The sequence below is a fragment of the Pyxicephalus adspersus genome, chromosome 6 (assembly GCF_032062135.1).
Source record: "Pyxicephalus adspersus chromosome 6, UCB_Pads_2.0, whole genome shotgun sequence".
Lineage (NCBI taxonomy): Eukaryota > Metazoa > Chordata > Amphibia > Anura > Pyxicephalidae > Pyxicephalus > Pyxicephalus adspersus.
The window spans coordinates 40,132,457-40,150,437 of record NC_092863.1 but is presented as its reverse complement, the minus strand read 5'-3'; the positions used below and the strand labels follow the sequence as shown (position 1 = coordinate 40,150,437).

Sequence of the window (17,981 nt, the reverse complement as noted above, 5' to 3'; positions counted from 1 at the left end):
TGCTAGGAATAACATATAACAATACCAGTGGATTTTAATAAAAGAAAAAAAAATGAGCCATCCTCTTAGCACTAATAGTGATCACTCAAACACTTGTCCCAAATTAATACCAACGTGCCCTTGCAAAAAATAGAGGCACAATTTGTGGGACTGAATTAATAAATTAAATCATGTATTCATGTTTTGCAAATACAATAATGCCTGTACGCATTTAAATCAATAGTGACAGAATAATTTTCATTAAATCAAAAATGGGGAGAAATAAAATATGTATTAATTTATGCATGAAAACAGCTTTATATCAGCCAAAACTGGGATCTGGCTCCATCAATAAATCACTTCTATATGCAGAGGTCATTATCTTAAATCATTGTAAATAACAAAGCAAATGTAGCAATACAATAACATAGATAAATGAACATAAACTAATTGCTTTAATAATAATAATAATATGATGTATATTATAAAATACAAATCTCCTATACCAATTCTTGCATTTATTTCATGAAACCTTTTTTTGGTCTTTTTTATTGTCTTTACTATAAGACAAATCAGTCTAGTTTAGTAAGTATTCTAGAAAAGACCTTATTAAACTTGTAAATGTATTTAAGAATTAAAACTCAATTCCAGTGTATGGTAACAGGCAGATCACAACTTGCTAGTGGATCATAGCCCCATTATTGGTAGATCACAACCTGATGTGACCATTGTGCCTTAGCAGTTGGCACAAACAGGCATACACAGGATAAGGCAGGGCTTGCAGTGCTGACTAGAGAAGCAGCCACAGTATGATAGACAGTGGCATCACAAAACTCGAGAAGGAACTTACACTTGATATAACTTTATGTTGTGCCTACCACAGACACTTGTCAGATGAGAGAGATGTTAAGCTCTGCAAAAGAATTGTGTCAGTGGGTTCTGGCCTGGTAAGGGTATAGCTTGTTGAAGCTCCAGTCAAGCTTTCAAAGGGGTATATGTGTTAGGGGTACAGTGGTGAAAGGGTGAAAAGTCATGGAACAGATGTGTGTGGGGGTAGAGTGGTGAAACAGATGTGCAAGTTGGGGGGGAGGGGGTACAGTGGTGCAATACAGTGCAGTGGCATAGATTAGCGGCATTAGAGTAGAGCAAATAGGCAAGGTGGTATGGCTGTGAAGAGGGGTACAGTGGTGTGACCTTTGTACAGATGGGGTATAGTCGAGCAAAATGTGCAGGAGGAGTACAGAAGTGCAACATGTGTGCAGGAGGGGTACATTAATGGAATAAATGCAGACTGTGGTGCATAGATTTACACAGCTACACAACACCCTGTCCAGGTTTCTATTAACCTTTAAGAGCCTCAGCCTCCTCTAAAGGTTACTGGCTATTCTAAAAAAAAATCTGCCAAGCTTGACTTAAAAAGCACCTTATAATATCAATGAACATATACAGTGGATATATTTATATATCAATTTAATTTATAGCATAAATATATCAATATAAATTTTTACAGTATGGCAAAATGGTTATGGGGACATATAGATAATCCACTGGGGTCTGTAATTGTGGGTATGGGGACATATAGTAATTGACTGGGGTCTGTAATAGTGGGTATGGGGACATATAGGTAATCGACTGGGGTCTGTAATAGTGGGTATGGGGACATATAGGTAATTGACTATATATATATATATATATATATATATATATATATATATATATAAATGCACTAGTTTATTATACTTGCTCTAATGCTTGTTGGGGATAAGTTAAAGTGTGCAGGAAAATAGGACTAATCATTTTCAATATAGGAGAGGACACTCTACACGTGTATAAAATAAGGATAGAAAATGTATGCAAAAAAGACTGGCCTTCAGCTTTAAACAAATGACATAACTATGGGTTGCTTCGTGCATCTAAAATCTTTTATGTACTATATGTCATAGGCTCAATTTACCAAGCCAGAATAGGGATCCTTTTTTTCATTCTAATGAGGCTTAAAATTACAATTACATGGCTAAAATAAAGACCTTAATCTTTTTATTAAGAACTGCTTGTTGAAGTAAGTTTCATGTATCATTTTATCAATCAAAATGTAATCCTACAATACAACTATACTGTTAACAATGATACCTATGTTATCTTTTTGTCATCTGTCAGTCTGATGTTAAAATTGTCTGTACAAAGATTTCAAAAGCCTGGTATTGTTGATATTGGATTTAGGAAGTATATGCTTAGGAGCCCTGTGATATGTTGTGTGGAAATGAAATGTCTTGAAATGTTCAGCAGTTACATTTACGGAACAGGAAAACTAATTGCTGTAGTCCCATGGTTATCCTTGAGAGCCCAGGCTCCTGCAGTCCACAAAAAATGATGCAGTTAGTTAGAGGTAAGAACCGGTTTGTCACTTCACAAGGCAGAATTTATTTAGAGGCTGCTGGTGTCTTATAGAAAGTATTCTTGGCAGTATAGACCATGCAGATGGAAACACTGTGCCTATTGCAATCCTTATAAAAAGATGGTGGTCTGTAAGAAAATTTTGGTGGTCTGTGGCTCTGTCCCCCATATGGACACAACCTGCCCACTCTCCCATTGCAGGCTCAGTAGCCCTGTTTCCCCCTGAATATAGCAAGCAGGTCTGAGGGTGTGATGGGAGAGTGGGTGGCTTCTGGCATCATGACATCGCTCTGGGGGAAGTTTCTTCCCCTTTGAGTGACACGTGGCTTCCTGCGCATGCACGGTTCAAGTTCGGTTAATTTAGTGGTCTGTGAAGTAGGAAAAGTTGGCAACCACTTTTCTAAGGTATACTGTGATTTTGGAGATGCTTTAAAATTCTATTGGGTGATGGTGGCTCAGATACCCACTCTCTTTTTGGGTATTCTATATTAAGGGATTGGCATCTTTCATTCACATCTTTCCTCTCTGATTAAGACATTGCTGTGTTTTCATGAAGCAGATAAAGATAAAATACAAAGCTATGTGTACCAGCTAAAATTCAAACAAAAATTTGATCTGGCCACTTTTCAGTTGTTGCCTATTTTTCTCATGATAGATAGAATAAGTAAGCCAAACTGGTGCTTTATGGACTACATGTGGATCTCTTACTTGTTTTTTTGGGGTCCTGAATGGTAAAAGAAAAAACGAGTTCACCACCAGATGTTTTTCAGTTAGACATTCATAGAAAATTTTGCAGCCAAATGCCACAGAAAATGTTTAGGACACCTATCCCTGGGATTACACATGTTAAATTACAATTTTTATTGTAGGGCTGAGCTCAAAAGTAAATTAAGGAGGTGCATGTCTCAGTAGAAATAATGTGGATACCATGAAGATGTACATTCCAGTAGAGTAATAAACCTGGCATTGCAAATTGTATAGTAATGACCACTGTACCATTGAACAGCATAGTGGGCTCAGTGGTTAGCCTTTGCAGCACTAGGTCACAGGTTCGAATCCCGGTGAGGACACAAAGAGTGCAAAGAGTTTGTATGTTCTCACTATGTCTGTGTAGGTTTCCTCTGGGTTTATCAGTTTCCTCCCATATCCCAAAAAATATGCCTAAAATGTGTCTACAGCATAAAACCAATATGCCGTAGACACATTAGATTGTGAGGCCCTTTGAGGGACAGTTGTATTATAGTGATATGACATTGGAATTGTAAAGCAATGCGTAATATGTCAACACCATATAAATACTGGCTATTAATAATTATTGTTCACTAGACTAGTCTAGCCGGTTATACAATACTTTTTACAACGTGTATATTTTTCAGGTTCATAGGAAGGGGGATTTTCTATCGGAATCATTTATTGGAAAGACCTCAAACACATATAAGGCTCCCTTTAACTAGCATTTGTAATCCATTGATGCGTCTATTTGTCGAAAAGCAATTTTTTTTCTAAAACACATGCTATACCAGCTGCTATTGGCTTTCTAATGTTGTTCAAACAGAGTACCATAAAGCACTTAATGTTTAAAAACTGCCTATGTAGCACAAACTACAGCAGATAACAGGATTTTTTCAAATCAGTCCACAGAACAAAATTGCATTAACTGCGAGCAATTTATTTGTGTTTTTAATGAGATTTTCTTGGATCATTTTTCGTTTTATTTCATCAGCTTTGATCTGTAATTAAATTTCTGTTTCTATTTTTCACTCCAACAGAGCAAAGACTAGTGTGGAAATGGACATATTTTAGGACATAAATGAAAAAGAGAACCACCTGCAGCTCAAAGGTCTATTGGCACGTTGATAAACTATAAATGTATTTTCACTAATATAATTTTATTTCTCCTAGGGTTGCCACTCATGCTCTGCGATAATCTTGTTTTTCAAGAAAACTTTTGGCAATGACGTGAGCTAACACTTACGTCTGTACTCCTTCTGTCTGTTTTAGCATATACAGAATATTCAAAAGTGTCTCAAAGGTTTATCATGGACCATCTGAGCAAAATGTATAGCATAATTCAAATTTGGCTTGTAAAGCCCAAGAAGCTTTTCGGATTGTAAATTATGCCTGACTCTGCCGCAGCACAATGGTATAAACAAATAATGCAACCTTTGATGCTTGAGAAATGACAGCCATGTCCTACTAGTAGGGAAAATGCCTAAATGCATCTGTTTACACATAATGTCATTTTGTTGCCTGCAAAACTATAATGTCAAGGTTTAGTATTTGTAAATGTATAATTGTCTTTGAAATGATCTATTAATATTTCTTATTCTGCCCATATGCAGAAGAAGACAGTATACATCTCTTCTTTGCCATCATACTGAATACTGGGAAACCAATACTTCTGGGAGTGATGATTGTGTGGGTCCCATGCAGCTCTCACTGGTGCTGAAACCTGGGCAATCAACAGTAATGGCATTTTCAAATTCTTTGAAGCAGTGTTCAACAGTTCATGTAACAGGGTATGTTTTTAGAAGAAAATACCTTAATGACACATTCCAATTAAAAAAAAAAAACTTGGAAGGCTACCATTGCTGACCATTTCTGGCTCTAAAAGGTTCTATGTATAGTTGAAACAATAGAGGCAAAGGTACTTTTCTCTCCACTTCACTTCTCATAGTAGCAGTTTAAATCATCAGCACCTTTAGTGCTGTGTGTGTATCCAGCTATAAGGATAGCTCCATAAATGTAAAGTATGATGTGCGTAATTACTGAATTTGCTGAACCCAGGATGTACTGATCCTGAGCATGTCTGTCCATCTCTATCAAGTGGTATTTTTTGAACATTTCAAACAAATACTACAATATTCAAAAGAGCTAAATGAGATAAATAGGAGATGTTCATAATTAAAGTTTATGTAGACCTTAAGATGTGATCTGTACCCTGAAAGGTAATTACAGAAATGTCTCCATTATTGGACAATTATTACTGCTTCTATCTAAGGTACAAGCTAGATTAGCAAACAAATGTGCATTAAAATCAAAGTGTGATATTCTGCTAACTAGATATTCTAGCTGTGGTTACATAATTCATCCGAGAGCAGTTAAACTAGCACAGATGTATGCATATTGTATTTTTGTTTCATGAGACAAAGCAGTTTTTAATAACACACTTGCAGGTGTATTATGATCCCAGCAGGAAAGGTTACGAAAAGAGCAATGTCTGGCTTCTAGGATTGAAGCCAAGTGCAAGTGGCAGGGTGTTAGTATAACCTCGATGAAAAGAGCAATAATTTGGTATCATGCCAACGAAGAGAATTGGCAGTCGACAAGTATCCCCAGAAGCCACAATCACCTGCAATTAGGATTTAATAAATTATATTTGGGCAAGGAGAAACAATATCATTGTAAAATTTATGGGGGTCATTTCTTCCCAGTAATATGCCTTTTCATGGTGACTTGTATCTTAGTGTCTTCAGGGCAAGTGGGTGATTAGTAAACCTAAACCAAAGATTTTTAATTTTTAATTCTTGGTATTAGGTTTATGTTGCCTTTAAATGCATTCTTTGGTCTATAAACTATGGTTCCAAAATATGCTTGTACAATGTGTATAGTAACTACGGAGACAGGAGACATATCATGTATGCTGTTCCCTTAAATTAGATTTTAGTGTCTGATGGTATATAGATAAGTTGGAATCCATGTCAAGTTTTTATTACGGTTGAGACTCAGGTAGGGTAATTCACTGATGATCAATGTCAGTCTAAAGTACTTTTTGATAGATTTTCATCAGTTTGGTTCTGAGGACGTTTGAATAAAGTGGTACAAAAAATCTGGATTCCAAAGATCCCAAATTTGAACACAATAAAAGTAAATGGGGAAAACTTTTGGTGTTTCCTTCTGGTCTATATAGAGTAAATACAGCAGTCCAATACACCAAAATGGCAGGGAAAGCCTGCCAAATTCTTAAGAAACATTGAGCTCCACAAATATGTACAGTGGTGGGGAGGAATCATGAAAGATACAAATCTTTTAGTTTAAGGCTTGGAGGTTCCTTAAAGCGGAATTAAACCCTGACATTATATTGCAAAAAGGTCAGACAATGTCCCTTCTGCAATGCCCTTTCTGTCTGATTGCAATTTATTTGCCTTTTTATTTAATTTGCCTTTTATTTTAATTTGCCTTTTGATTTTTTAAAGCTCTCCAAAGCTAGAGAGGATACACTTTTTTTAACTGATCCCTAATATTAGGGAATGAAAAGGTAACAATACAGTAAGACAACTGGTAAAGAGGGAACAAAACCCTTCAGATCACATTGACCAGAATAAAATAAGGCTCTCAGGACATGTGTACTGTTACATTTGCATATTATATACTATCAAAAACAGAAATGATACACAAATAATATAACTACAGGAACATCAATTTAGGTTGTTTCATCTGTAAATAAATATACCCTCCAAACCTTGCTTGGTGTACCAAGGGAGATTTAGGCAACACTGCATTAATGTTATAACAAAACAGAATCCATTTAGTGGATCAATTAGTTTTTGTGGTGGATCAATTATTTGAAGGACATTCTTAAATTCACCCAGATATGCTTTCAAGATACAGAATAATTCAATTAATTCATAAACATTTAATCCAAACCCTGTATAATAACTGTGATAACACCAAGGTTGTCTTGCCTACAGCTAAACAAGGACAGGAGAGAGAAGATGAAATATGTGTAGGTATGTATCAGTAAAATAGACAAGGGACTTGAAAAAAACAAGTGGAAATGACTAGTAATATCTGTTAACCCCAACGCCTGGAGTGCCTAAATTACCTGAGACTTTTCTAGGAATGTCAATGTTGATGTATTTTTCTGCTGGCTATAAATGACTACTGGTTGCCATATAGGACTAGCTTCTGAATTCGAGAATAAAAATTGTCCATAAATAAGAAATACATACATTTACTTTCTGTGCATGTTTACAAATAAGTAAATTCTTATGTTATTCTAACATTTCAGTGCTGATTGTATTGTCTAGAGCAGGAACCAAACATTTCAGATCAGCCACATTTGCTTTGGAGTGTGGCTGAATTTGAAATACAAACTCAGCATGAAATGGTGATCTATATCGAAGACAAGTGCTGGCCCCATCTGTTACATGAAGTACTTACGTTTCTTAATGATTCCTTTAGTATTCTACTTCTGTGCTTAATCTTGGTTCTCCATGATGTGTTTGCAATAAAACATGTAGTAGCACAGTGAGCAATTGCAGGCTTTTATGTACAAGTAAAACAACTTTTGTCTTGTGAATGACAGCTTTTATCACACAAGATATGTGTGTGAAATGTTTGGATATATGGTGTTTAATGCTGTATACCATATATCAGTCCTTTTTAAGGGTTTATTGAAAAACTTGAGGATAGGATCCATTTTGGGATGCTTGAGGTTGATCATCCCTAGAGTGGTCTATATGATATAATCAGTGTAGCTATTGTGTTGTCTATAAAAAGACTGGGATTCCAGACCTTAAAGAACACATATTAATCTGGTTATGTAGTCACTGAATACACAGTAAGGGCAGTTCAAACACCAACAATTGATATTTATATAAACTTATCATATTACGTTGCATACTGGACCAATATCAAATTAATCCAACTCAAATGTATTGAACAATAAGAAGAGTAGAGGAAACTTCTAATCAAGATGTTGGTTCTTCTTAACATTTCAGTAATCAAATTGAATGCAGTAGGGAAAAAAGAAAAACTTCTAAATATAGTATAGCAGAGGTGTGCTAATTTCGAGAGAGATTATGGTATACTACTCAATGGGCCTGATTTAATAAAGCTCTCCAAGGCTGTAGATGATACATTTTAATCAATGAAGCTGGGTGATCCAGGAAACCTGGAATGGATCTATTCCAAGATTCAAAATATTTGCTAGCAAATTACTTTGAAGAAATCCATTCCAGGTTTGCTGGATCACCCAGCTTCACTGATGAAAGTGTATCCTCTCCAGCCTTGGAGAGCTTTTATAAATCAAGGTCAATGTATGTGTTATATTCAATCCACATACATATTAACTATTTATTACGGTTTCTTTCTAAAGCTTAGTGGTTAATAATGCAGGAAAATATATAACCAAGCCTTAGCTCCGGCCATTCTTTGTAGAAATTACAATGTGGTAGGTAAACACAGAGAAGTAGAAAAGTTGATTTGTTTGTTTACTGGCATCATTAACTTGCACCAAAAGTCAAATACTTTTAAATAAGGGCATTTTTAAAATATTTGAAAGGAAGCTTTGGGTGATCAATGTATTTTGCAAGGATTTAAAGAACATTTACATCACGTTCTTGCTACAGAATTCTAATATGCAAATCTAACGAAAATAAAAATATATTTTTCCAAGCAAATATTCATATGTTATGTATATTTTTAAAGTAGCATATCATATGTGCTGGTACAAATAATATAGTACTTTGAATAATTAGGGACTATATACCCCATGCCTACTACAATCTAATAACACCTAAATATAAAAAGATACATTGATGTTTAATGTAAAATTAACTCCAGGAAGGTCATATAAAAACACAGCAAACATGGACAGAAAAAAAATCATTGGTCCACTAAAATTCTTTATAATTTGAAAACAGAGGCTCATTCTATTGGAGTACCGTATAATATAGAAGGTACCATGCTGAATTATTCTAGGTACATAGTAATTATATCTGGACAAGAGGCTGCTTGCCTGTCATTTCACTAAACTGGCAATGCCTACTTATGCTATTTCTTTGGATTCGTGCACTGAGGGATAAATAAAAATGTGTTTAAATAGCAGTGCAATAGTACAACAAGTATTGGGAAGTAATTAGTCCACAGATAATTACTGTTTTAGAAAAATGGTATTTATAGCAGATTGGTGACAGAAAAAACATGTCTTCAGCTAGGAGATGGATTGTAAGAAGACCAGTGCTTGAACAAATTATATGTTATCAACTGTAGGGACATGATTGAAGGATTCATTGCTTTAATGGTGTAGTAAGCCCAACAAACCAATGGCAAAAAGCCACAAAGGATAATACCAAACGCCTAGGACAGAAAATTGTAGTGACATGAAAGCTTCAATACACAAATGCTATTCTAATCTATTTTTTCATTGTGGTTTTATCCTTAAAATAATCTTTAAACATGGGAACTGCAAACACTTCATTGGATATCTAGGCCTGCATGACCCGCCTAAAGTAAAAATTTGATGTTTTTCAAACAAATGTGAATAAAATCAGACACTCCTACTACTTAGATCTCAACTTTTAGCAGATGTGTAACAATTCAAAAGTTATTTGGGGTACAATACACTGTACAATTATTATCAGGAACTGCCTGTTACAGTTACTCAATTCCTGACTAATGCTATTGGAAATTTGTCCTTGGCCTGACTTGTTTATTGTCTGGTTGCTGATCTGTATTTGCTGCTGTCATTCTGGACTATACCAGAGAATACCACCTGCCGTGACCTAAGGTTACTACAGCACTGATGTTCAAAAATCTTACTTTCAGGTAACTGTCTTACTCAACAAATCAATCCATGTGTTCCTAAGGAACCTATTGGATTTCAGGCCAAGGATGTACACAGGACCTAGACTTCCTCCCATGTTTTTTATTAAGCCTCACGGTCTCTGGTGCTAAGCCCTGTCTAATTTTAATCACCTGCCAGGTGTCAGACATTTCAAGTGGATTTGATCTATTTTAATTTGAACCCCTTCAGGACTATATTTATCTTGACCACATTCTAATATGAATAAGGTAATCCAAACTTCGTTAGAATATTGGATTACCGAAGTTTAGACTACCTCAGTCATAGGGAGTTTTCCACAAGGATATCTATATCAGTGCTTTACCTTTTTTATATTCTGTGTTGTAAATTTTAACAGGTGATTTGTAATAAAGCTGTCTTTTTTATATATATTTTAATGTTTGAAGAAAATTGTTTATTTCTGGCCTTCAAAGTCCCTGTTTGGTTATTTGGTTGGTTATCTAAAAGGAAACCCCTTTTTGTGTATATTTATCTTTAAACATGACATTTCTGTAGTACCTGTTGTGTATATACTGTAAAGGAACAGATATCCGTGCAATTACTATTGGATGAAACATGTTTATTTTCATATATTTATTATTGGTAAATTGAGCCAGGTTGAGGCAAAGGCTAACAACTCAGCTGGGGCAGGAATGCAAGACAGTCCTGAAAAGTCTCTTTTCCAGTATAGCCACTTGCACGCCATTGTCAGTGTGATAATCACCTGCTGTGGATCAGGAGCTTTGCGCACCCCTGATAGGCGCCCCCCATCACAGAGCTCTGATGGCTGCAGAAGGAAAGTTTGATATTCCTGTACAGGCTGCAGGACTAAGCTATCAGTCCTAATCAAAGCCAAAATACTTTAGCTTGCTTTATTCTTGACTTTTAGAGCAAACCTTTCAGTATTTGCAAAGTAGCAACACACAGAATAGAGGCCTCAACTCATGTTATAGGATGGAATTATGTGCCACCTTTTTGCTATCCTAAAATTCATTCAGTGTGCCTTAATGTTCAATAACAACCCGATGATTACATAGAAGGACGGTAACAGTAAATGGTGATGTTAGTGCTTGGGTTGGGACCTCTACTCATTTATTTGTACATTAGGTGTATGTCCTACATCATATGTTTCTGCGCAGGAAATCACCTGCTTGCACAAGGCTGTTCTTCTGTTATTATCCTTTTATCACAAAAATACAGAGCAAAGCAGCACATGAGCTAATAAACACATTGGACTGTATTTTAACACTATCAGTTTTAAGCATGTCAAAACAGAATAGAAAATACAGGAATATAGCTAGGAGAGTAGGATGAATGCTGGAATAAAAATTAAAGCTGCTCACAGGAAGGCCGTTTCCTCTGCATAAAATTGTCATGTTTTACTACAGGCTACATGCAAAGCCATATACAGTTGCAGATGAAAAGCTAGAAAAATATTTGCTTGCATAATTCCCAAGGATAACAATTTGTCAGGTACAATATTTAGTACACTCAGCTATCACATATTTATAGTTTTTGTTTTTTGCATTGTGATGTTTATTTTTTTATCGATTAAACCTTAAAATTGATTTTCCAGTTAGTGAATTGGTCCCCGGAAGAGTTAATTTAGTGCCCCACTTTAATTAATTTCTGATACCGCAAAGGGAGTGATGCCAGGGCTCATTTCCATGGATGTCTACTATAAATTATTTATTACAGAGTTATTTCATACCACACGTGTTGGGATGTGTTTTTCTGCAGCTCATGGATGCATCCAAATGCAAGAACATATGAAAATCAATTATATTCAGTGGTGCATTTAGCCATCATGCTTTGGCACATATAGGTTTTTTAACTTGATTTTACACACTGTTTGGCTTTAAAAATAGAGAGAGACAAAAATTAAAAAGGCAATTCAATGAGCAATACCAATGCATTACAGTTCTTTTTAATAATCCCTTGAAGTGTGTTGCATTTACCAAATGTTGACGTTTACAAAACACGTTTGAGGTGTCAGTCCAACTAAAATAAGGCTGGTGCTGCTTGGTGCTATAATCACAGATTATGCTTGGGCCACAATGAAAGTTTGACTTTAAGGGGTCTATTAATAAAGCAGGAAATCTGATCTATGTGTTTCAATGGCAGTGATTCTCCACAAGGAAATGTTTAATTGAAAGTCAGAATAACTGCTTTATAAATAGACCCCTTAGTATTCTTTTAGTGCCTATGAAGGTGAATAACGACAATAGTGTCTCTAAGGTTATACAATATGGATTTGGATGCAACTACCAATTAATTTATTAGTAAACAATAATCTAAAATGTCTTTCTCTTTTGTAGATGCTTATTTAAATGAGATTATAAACAAATTACAAAATGGATTAAACACAAATAGAATGCTCCTTCATCCTAATAATATATGTATGAGTAAATATTAGTTAATGCTTTCATTTGTATATATATATTTATTTATTATTTATATCCTTTAAAAATTACAAGTTTTGCATGACATGCAAGGTTAAACTGCATGAAATTGTGATAAAGTGGCTATGATCAGGTAAGCTATGCATATGGTTGCTGATAATGGTATTATCTATGTTTTACATTTTGGTCCCATGTGTACCACATTAGTGCTATTTATTATGAGATGGCAGACCATTTTAAAAAAAATCTCAGAAGACAAATGTGCTAGATTGTGACTGACTGCAGTGGTGAATCTTTCATTTACTCCAGGCAATGTCTTTAGCCATCCCAGATATATAAGTAAAACTGATTAGTAGGGAGTGAAATTGCATTGATTGGTAATATATTTCTCTGCCAGGGATTTAAACTCCTCCTACTAAGGTTTCTTAAGATTGATTGCTTGTAAAAGCTAAATTGTCATGACACTCTGTCTTCTAAGTAGCTACAGCATGAGGAATGGAGGGGGGACTTGTTATCTAGCTTTACTGCACAGACAAAAGAACAATATAAAACAACTACAGATGAACAGCATAATAATGTAGATTGTGTGTAGAATAATGTAGATAATGTAGAACACATAAATGTTTTATATACCATTATTATTACCATATATAATACCATATATTACCAGTATAATATAACCATTACTTTTCCTATGCATTATAGAAAATAAATTGATCATATACTATACATGAATATAATAATTTGACGTTAAATTAAACCTATACTCAGGCTAAGCACATTAAAATAGTACATAATAAATTTTATGAATTAGTAGTATAACTCCCATTTCTGAACTATACCAAACTACATGCCTGGGATATATAAATAAATACCACACTGGGATATATAAATAAATAACAGGGGGAGTACTTATGGTGGAGAACGTCTTTCTCCTACCTGTAAAAGGTACAAATGGTTTGTATTGGAACAAGCCCCCCATTATATTAGAAGTTTACCTATTAGTCTTAAAAACTGCTAGAACAAGATTTGTACCCCACAGATTTGAGTGGGGTTTAGCACTAAGTTGGGTTTTTGGAACACTGAAATAGATTTGACAAACTCTCCTCAAACTGAACATGGGCTTTTTTGATAATCCCTAGTAACTACTACAAATACCATCCTACATGATTGGATCTCCAGGATTTCTATTGTTTCTAAGTTCTATGTATGCAGTCATGTTCTATAACACACAGTCAACAGATGGGATAATAATACTTTTGTAATGTCTACAGAAGGTCTGCCTAAATAAATTCTATATTACAAGGCAAAATCAAAAAAATAATGCTATCCAATGCCACACCAGTAAGCTTTTCATTCTAGTATTGTTATGGAATGGAATATAAACATTTACTACAGAAATAAGTTCATTTATTAAGACAAGAACATATTTTAGAAAGGAATAGTTTGGGGGCAGTGGAAAAATAAGTGACATTTGTTCTGGTTACAGTTCAGTGGACTGGTTACAGTTCAGTTTCCTTCAGAAACACAGAAAAAAAACAAAGCACTTCTACAAATAAAAGAGAAAGTAATCAATGCAGAAAAGGCTGGCTTCTAATAAATATGAATATTGGAGACTGTTCTTATAAAACTCTACTAGGACTACAAGTCCTGCTGAACTTATTTTAACTGTTTAACCCTTTTGCAAAATCAGAAAGGCTCAATAAACTAATAAACAATTAAATAACAGCTGGAAACAGAAACTATTGTTATTCTCTTATGCAAAATACAAAGAGTGCACAAAGTTAAAATTCAGCAGCTGGGTAGATTACAAAATGGCAGCTGTTTGATATAATAAAATGTAAAAGTTATAGGGTCTTGGACCCTAGGGTCTCACTAATTCAATGATGACTTTCACATTTGCTGTAAACGAATGCACATATCATGAATACTAACCAGCAGCTCCTGTGCGGGCACAGATAATATATACAGAGCAGCCTCTCAAATTAATAGTGATCCAGATTTAAACAGCTGCATTTAGTGGCAACATTTCTTCCTGGCAGGTATTTGAAGAGTGGTTCTGGCTATTTAGCGCTTTGTCATGTGAGATGATCACACAGAGGAATCATTCTGAGTGACTCAAGAAGTCAAGGAGGAAATTTTGCAGGAGCTGCTCTAGGCAGTCGAGCTGTCTTTCATGCTACATTTACTAACATTTCACATGAATCGTTTCACAGATTAACAGGTTTTATTGCTCAACCTATACATATAGTGTCTATAAATTCCTGATCTGAAAGCCTTAAGGCGGCCACACACTAAGGGAGACTGACTTGATAGTACACATTACCAGGGTTGAGAAAAGATAAATATTAACTGTTCCGGCAATTGTGACATTTTCTGATTTGCAGGTATGGTATTAAAATAAATCAGGCTATGCACATCTAACAATACAACTTCAAAATGTTGTTCCAGGCAAGAAGACATAATATTCGGCAACATACCATCGGCAGTCCAGTCAATTTATCATAAAGCCCAACTTTAGCTGCTTGTTTTGTATTTAAGATAAACTTAACATGAATAAATACATCTGTCAAGTTTTTATTGCTGTCAATGACCATGTTGTGGACATTTAACCTAACTTTCTGTCCCTTTCGATAACCTGTGGGAGCAGGACAAGTAAAGCTATAATAACTAGGACAGGAAGACATGGACTATAACAATAAACTGACTGGTTTACATCCTTTTCTATTTTACTGAGAAAAATGCTTTGTTGAAGCCTTGTCTCCATTGGAGAGATTTCCCATCACTACATGAAACACCTAATAAGTTCTGACCATTCTCCCAACCATCTTAAATTAAAAAGAAGTTTATTCTGAAGTTGTGCTTTAATTACATTTCCTGTAAAATAAGCTCATCCCTGTTTTATTGCCAGTGAAAAAGAACTCGGAATGTCTAAAGCCTGTTAAACTTTCTCTTCTTTCTGTGTATGGATCTGTTTAGATCTGATCAGTGGCAGGCATCTTAGTACTGGGATTTCTACACTTTACATTGAGCTTTTTGTGTGCATGCCATTATAAAATGGTTCTGGTATCACCAGCTATGCTCCAGGATCATATTATAGACACTAGTAGTAAGGAAGACAGGGGCACTGCAACAACGTCAGGATGAAAAACCCAGTAGACAAGCTATGTTCTCCCTATAATTTTGAAGACTTAATGTCCAACTCAGCCTGAAACAAACTATGTTATATACTTATGTGTGGCATATATACACCATAACCTTAGCATATTCCTATAAGCTTTTATCTTACATTGGTTGTAAGGCTATGCTGATAGTAAGACTAAGATGCCAGAAATTGTAAACTGAGGTCATTTCCTATGGGCTGATCAACATCAGTCAAGACCAGATAGACATCAGTCAGCTTTCCATTAATAAAACTGAAGAATTCACATCAGACATACATTCTGTGTCTCAATGTAAAATAAGGACTGTGCCCATTACTGGACTAAAACAAATGTGCAAATTATTAACTGGATCTCAAAGTTAAAACCAACAATATTGGTTTTAATACAATATTTGTTGTAATAAGAAAAGCATTACACTAATTTCACTTTCAAACTATCCCTAGCTTGTGAAGCAATTCTATTTGCTAGAACATGAAATCTACAAATCAATTTGTGGGACCCAGTTACCAATAATAATGTTTACCATGCTTTACTAATATTTTAATAATTTTCCTGGGCAAACAAGCAGAAATTTGTGAAATATGTTAGATTCTAGTGAACATGTCAATCCAACATATCTCATGTTAATAATGCAAGGACATCAGTTATTACAGCCCTTGACCAACATCTGTTTTATTCCTATTAATTTGAGCCTTATAAGATGGCAATTTGTTATTTACACATTTGTCATGACGCGGGTAGCTCGGACCTTCTAGCCCATCCCTTATAAACACCATTGTCATAACTGCCTTCTACTACCAAACCTCCCCCTGCTTACCAGCCACTCCCCCCAATTAAATACCCCAACACAAAATCTTGGATTTAAATTGGCTGGCAAGCAGCCATTTATTTAAAACACCATTAAATAAAGTTTAACTTTCCAAATAATTAACAAACAAATATCCAAATAAATAAATGCCCAATAAATTACATTTTACACTTTGATAAGCATACATTAACATAAATTAACACAACACTCCATTATTAATATAATTATTATTAAACGGGATTATATAATGTTAACATATTACATTGAATATAGCTTAATGAACCAACAACAACTTAATTCCCCTTTTAATAATACATAACCATTACAACAGTATCCATAATGTTATCAAACTCCCAATTATACACCCAAACAACCAAGCTGCAGGTCTCAGAAGGCAAAATCCCACCCAACAAGAATTGAACCCTTCCAACATCTCCACCTTGGCCCCTAGCTGCCCAGCACTGCCTTCAGGAGCCATAATCATCCGTTCACTATAAAGGGGAGACCCCACCAAAGGGGATCCCCCCTTCCAAAATCCACCCCTTTCCAATACACTGAATCCCTGCCTTCCAAGACCCCAACCTCTAAAACGAACCCACCTCTCAACTCTACCTAAACATAAGAGGGAGGGTGGGTGGGAAACTTTTTCTTTCCAAAAGAGGGCCTCTCACTATCGTCCAGCCCCTTTTAACATCTCCCATTCCTAATCTCCTCCTATCCCACGTTGTATACTAGCCCAGCCCCCTCTGGCAACACTACCCTTTTTCTTAACCCCTTAAAAGCTCTGGGCTAGGCCCAGCCCCCGGTCATGTAGTCACTGCGCCTAATTCTTACGGCTACGTGCCTCTCTTTAGAACATGTTAGGCAAACTAATGGACAAATAAAACCAAATACACAATATGGACAGTGCCTGATGTATACTTCCTAGCCCCCTGGACCAATCAACCTTCTCCTACTCATAATAATGCACTGAGAAGGTCATGAGCACTGAAAGCATGGGTGTGCATGCTCTGTCTCCATATTCTAATAACAAGTCTGGTTCTAGGTGTAGAAACCTACAAAAAGAGAATAGTGGATATTCAACATTCTATTCCAACAACATAGTGCACATGCTGCTTAAACATCCACACACAATGAAAGTGCACTGACAGGTAAGGCATTGGTATGGAAAAAGGTTTTTTTTTTTATTAATAAGTGTTACTGGCATGATGTATGCCATGCCTTAGTCATGTTAGACGACAGCCTATATTTACTGTGCAAGGATCTGTCCATAAACATAACTAGGGATGGGCATATCCTAACAAACACTGATTGGTCTTTGATCAAACATTACCAGAATCATAGCCGTAATACGAATTTTTATCTGTGCATATTTGTTCAGATCATCATCTCCTAATTCTTAGAGCTATAAAAATAGTGGAATTTCTTTATTAGGAATATTTACCCCATTGATCCCTAAAATAGAATCTATATGAAAAGAAAGAAAGCAGCCGTCACTGCTAAGATAGTACAAAAATAATTCTGTGCATTAACCATTGGCAACCACAATTCCTTTTTTTTGTCTGCTGAAAGATGAATTGTAATTGTTTTTTATAGGTCTCCATGCAGCACATTTTTTTATGAAATTCATTTGGCTATGAACACAAATACAAACCTGTAGCAATCCA

At 35.4% G+C, this 17,981-nt stretch overlaps 1 protein-coding gene across 1 annotated transcript in view; it reads right to left on the bottom strand.

Moving 5' to 3' along the window:
* Positions 1-17,981, bottom strand: part of MYO18B (myosin XVIIIB) — a 262,438-nt gene that overhangs the window by 197,243 nt on the left and 47,214 nt on the right. The gene's annotated exons all lie outside the window — the stretch shown is intronic.